We start from the raw sequence: 5,000 nt of genomic DNA, 5'->3' as shown, positions 1-5,000 counted from the left end.
TGTCATGCCCCCAAATGTGGGGGAATAAAGTTAACTGAGGAAAGCTTACCAATGGTCTGTGAATGTTGCCAGGCACGCTTTGCAACTCTAAGTGGCCTTTCGCAGCACAAGAGGCATGCTCACCCAGTCACCCGTAATGAGGAAAGAATTAAAGATGGTATAAAGGGTACCTCGCAGAGAGGGGTACACCGTAGCTGCTGGTCTTTGAAGGAAGTAGAACAGCTGGCCCTTCTAGAGTTGCAGTTTCAGGGGAAAAAGAATATCAATAAGATCATTGCTGAAGCGCTTGGGACTAAGACCAACAAGCAAGTCTCTGACAAGAGACGGGACCTAAGTAAAAAGACAGGGGCCCCCATGTCAGACAGCTTACATTTTTCTTCTAGGCCTCTTGAGACATTGTCTCCCCCACCAAATGTAACAACGGGGACTTCATCCATACTCGCTCAAGCAGCTGAGCGGCTTACGAATGAGAATTCTGGGACCCTGGAAAAGCCTGCAATGGAGGCAATAAAGGCTTGGCTTAACGGCGAGGGCCAACATGATGCCCTCGTAGAAACTGCCACAGCATTGATGCTTTGTCCGATGAGATTGGTGAAAAACAAAGGCAAACGTTCAAAACCCGAGAACGACATTATTAAACCCAGGATATTACCCACACGATCTTGGATGAAGAAGAGAGCGGAAAAACGAGGAAGCTTCATGAAGCACCAGAAGCTCTTCTTTAAGAACCGCTCTCTTCTTGCGTCCTTAGTCCTGGATGGCACTGAACGTCATGAATGCCGAATCCCGAACGCAGATGTATATCGTTTTTACTGCGAAAAATGGGAGAAGGTGTTGCCATTCAATGGCCTGGGCCAATTTAAGTCATCAGGTGTTGCAAATAACGAATACTTTGAGCCCCTAATTTCGGTGGAGGAAGTTCAGACTGCCATACGGGCCATTAAACCAACGTCAGCAGCTGGGCCAGATGGCCTAACAAGGGCTGCAATCTGTGCTGCCGACCCCGAGGGTCGGACACTGACAGCCCTATTTAATGCATGGATGATTACAGGAATTATTCCCAAAGAGTTGAAAAAGAATAGGACGATTCTTATTCCTAAGGTTATGGACGATGAAAAGCTGAAAGAATTGGGGAACTGGAGACCAATAACGATCGGTTCAATGATTCTGAGATTATTTTCCAGAATAATGACTGCACGTCTTGCTCGTGCTTGTCCCTTAAACCCAAGGCAGCGTGGTTTTATAGCGGCATCTGGCTGCTCTGAAAATCTTAAGGTGCTACAGGACCTTATGAGACATGCTAAGAAATTGCACAGGCCGTTGGCTGTCATGTTTATCGACATAGCGAAAGCTTTTGACTCGGTTTCGCATGCTCATATTTTATGGGTGTTAAGGCACAAGAAAGTAGATGAACACGTGGTGGGCATCATCCAGAACGCCTACGATCGGTGTACGACCTCGTTCAAAAGCAATGGCGAGTCGACTCGAGAAATTAGCATACGTGTTGGTGTCAAACAGGGTGACCCCATGTCACCCCTGCTCTTCAATCTTGCCATGGACCCTTTGATATGCACCCTAGAGTCACACGGAGTTGGGTACTCCATTGATACCGACCACGTGACAGCTCTTGCGTTTGCTGATGATTTGGTGTTGGTGAGCGAATCTTGGGTTGGTATGGCCGCCAATCTAGCGATCTTGGAATCATTTTGTGGGCTATCGGGATTGGAGGTTCAGGCCAGAAAGTGCCAGGGCTTCATGATAAGCCCAACCAAAGATTCATATACGGTGAACAACTGCGACCCATGGACTATCAAAAATAAAGATGTCCATATGATCCAACCTGATGAATCAACGAAATACCTTGGTCTGAAAATTGGCCCTTGGACTGGCACTATACAGCCTGATCTACATTGTCAGCTAAAGACATGGATCTCGAAAATCGATGAGGCGCCTCTGAAGCCAACTCAGAAGGTTGAACTACTCAATGCCTATGCCCTACCCAGATTGTTATATCCTGCAGACCACTCGGACTGCAAGCAATCAACTCTCCGTGGGTTGGACCAAGAGATTAGAAAGGCGGTAAAAGGATGGCTCCACCTTCCCGCTTCAACTTGTGATGGACTGTTATATGCCAGAGCCCGAGACGGAGGCCTTGCCATCTTGAAACTGGAAAAAACAATCCCTTCGGTTCAAGTTAGAAGGCTGCAACGTATAGCAAACTCGTCCGATGCTATCACCCGTAATATTGTGTCCTCGCAGGGTATGGAGGAAGAATACCGTAATTTGTGGGTACGAGCAGGGGGTGACAGTGATGCAATCCCAACATTCGTTCTCAGGGACTCGGTGTCAAAAGAACCTGTATATCCGAGACCCTGCGATTGGAGGGAGCATGAATTTCAGAGATGGTGCGAAAAGCCGGTTCAAGGAAGGGGCATTGTAAACTTTGCGCATGATAGAATCAGTAATGCTTGGTTGAGGCCATGGTGCGGCTTTAAACAATGCTTCTTTATCGCAGCACTACAACTAAGGGCAAATATTTACCCAACAAGAGAAAGCTTGAACAGAGGCAGAGATGGGGCCTTACGTTCCTGCAGGAAATGCTCTGCCAGACTCGAGTCCCTTTCGCACATTCTCGGTCAATGTCCTGCAGTACAGAAAGCAAGAATTGCGCGACATAACAAGATCAGTAACATTCTGGCAGACGAAGCGGCTAGATTGGGCTGGTCTGTATACAAAGAGCCACGGTTCATATCCGAGACGGGAGAGATGAGAAAGCCTGACCTCGTGTTTGCAAAAGATGAGGAGGCGGTTGTGATCGATGTCACCGTCCGTTTTGAGCTTTCAAAGAATACCTTGTCAGATGCTGCCTCGCACAAAGTTTCGTACTATACCCCTCTTGGTGATCAAGTCAAAGTGCTGACGAAGGCTAGCAAGGTCACATTCTTTGGATTCCCGGTTGGGGCAAGAGGAAAGTGGCCCCTTGAGAATAACGAGGTACTTACCTCCCTGGGCCTGACCAAACCCAGAACGACATCACTGGCCAAGATGATTTCCCGCAGAACGCTGCTTTTCTCTCTTGATATTCTGAGAATGTTCTGTGGAAATTATGCGGTCTATGAACAGTCATAGACAACCTCCGAAACAAATAATAGTTTTGTTTTAAGATGTCATTTGTTTTAGATTGATTTTGTTATTTTCGAAGGTGAAGTCGGTTTTTATTTCATTTTACTATTTTCCACAATTTAGATTGTTATTTTCCAAGACGAAGTCTTGGTTTTTTTTATTGTTAGTTTTTTTTTAACACGTCGTATTTGTTACTTTAGAGCTTAGAGGGGACTTTATTTTCGCCTTACTATTTTCTGCCTACAAAGAAGATTAAAAATAAGCTTTTTTCAAGATGGTTTTGTTATTTTCCAAGGTGAAGTCTTGGTATTCTTATTTTACTATTTTCCATAAAGAAGACCTTTCTTTTAGATTTTGTTATTTTCCAAGACGAAGACTTGGTATTTTTATTATATTGCTATTTTTTACACGAAGCTTATTCAAGAGCACTTATATAGATTAGACTTTGTTATTTTAATTCTTTATTTTTGGACTACATCAGTTCGAGAGTCCTGTAACTTACTATTTTCTGCCTACAAAGAAGATTAGAAATAAGCTTTATTTAAGATGTTTTAGATTAGATTTTGTTATTTTCCAAGGTGAAGTCTTGGTTTTTTTTATTTTACTATTTTCCACAAAGAAGACTTTTCTTTTCTTTTAGATTTTGTTATTTTCCAAGACGAAGACTTGGTATTTTTTTTTTTTTGCTATTTTTAACAGGAAGCTTTATTCAAGAGCACTTATATAGATTAGACTTTGTTATTTTAATTCTTTATTTTTGCACTACATCAGTTCGAGAGAAGACTACAAACCAGCTTTATTTAAGATGTTTTAGATTAGATTTTGTTATTTTCCAAGGTGAAGTCTTGTTTTTTTATTTTAATATTTTCCACAAAGAAGACTTTTCTTTTAGATTTTGTTATTTTCCAAGACGAAGACTTGGTATTTTTTTATTGCTATTTTTTTACACGAAGCCTTTTCAAGAGCACTTATATAGATTAGACTTTGTTATTTTAATTCTTTATTTTTGGACTACATCAGTTCGAGAGTCCTGTAACTTACTATTTTCTGCCTACAAAGAAGATTACAAATAAGCTTTATTTAAGATGTTTTAGATTAGATTTTGTTATTTTCCAAGGTGAAGTCTTGGTTTTTTTTATTTTACTATTTTCCACAAAGAAGACTTTTCTTTTCTTTTAGATTTTGTTATTTTCCAAGACGAAGACTTGTTTTTTTTTATATTGCTATTTTTTTTTACACTGCTTTATTCAAGAGCGCTTATATAGATTAGACTTTGTTATTTTAATTCTTTATTTTTGGAATACATCAGTTTGAGAGTCCTGTAACGTACTATTTTCTGCCTACAAAGAAGACTACAGACAAGCTTTATTTAAGATGTTTTAGATTAGATTTTGTTATTTTCCAAGGTGAAGACTTGGTTTTTTTATTTTACTATTTTCCACAAAGAAGATTTTTCTTTTAGATTTTGTTATTTTCCAAGACGAAGACTTGGTATTTTTTTTATTGCTAGTTTTTTTTATATGTTACTTCAGAGCATAGAGAGGACTTTATTTTTACCTTACTATTTTCTGCCTTCAAAGAAGATTAAAAATAAGCTTTATTCAACATTACTTATATAGATTAGACTTTGTTATTTTAATTCTTTATTTTTTGGAGTACATCAATTCGAGAATCCGGTAACTTACCGACTCTACTCCTTGTTGCCATTGATGCACGGCAGCAGGGATTCGATAATACACGGCATCCCAGTCAGGGACCAGCTTGATGATGCTGGATCTGCGTTGGATACACCAGCATGGGAGTACAATACGGTTATTGACTCCACCCCGTGTTATCAAAGATGCATGGTAACAGGGCGAAGGAAACTCACAGCATCC

At 40.7% G+C, this 5,000-nt stretch overlaps 1 pseudogene; it reads left to right on the top strand.

Annotated features, from left to right (window-relative positions):
* The window catches only part of LOC142918132 (28S ribosomal RNA), a 10,424-nt pseudogene that overhangs the window by 3,410 nt on the left and 2,014 nt on the right, over positions 1 to 5,000 (top strand).

The sequence above is a fragment of the Petromyzon marinus genome, unplaced genomic scaffold (assembly GCF_048934315.1).
Source record: "Petromyzon marinus isolate PM22_M1 ecotype Great Lakes invasive population unplaced genomic scaffold, UKy_Petmar_22M1.pri1.0 PM_G_Scaffold_55, whole genome shotgun sequence".
Classification (NCBI taxonomy): domain Eukaryota; kingdom Metazoa; phylum Chordata; class Hyperoartia; order Petromyzontiformes; family Petromyzontidae; genus Petromyzon; species Petromyzon marinus.
Note: the sequence above shows the minus strand (reverse complement) of the source record. Positions and strands in the feature narration are given on the sequence as shown.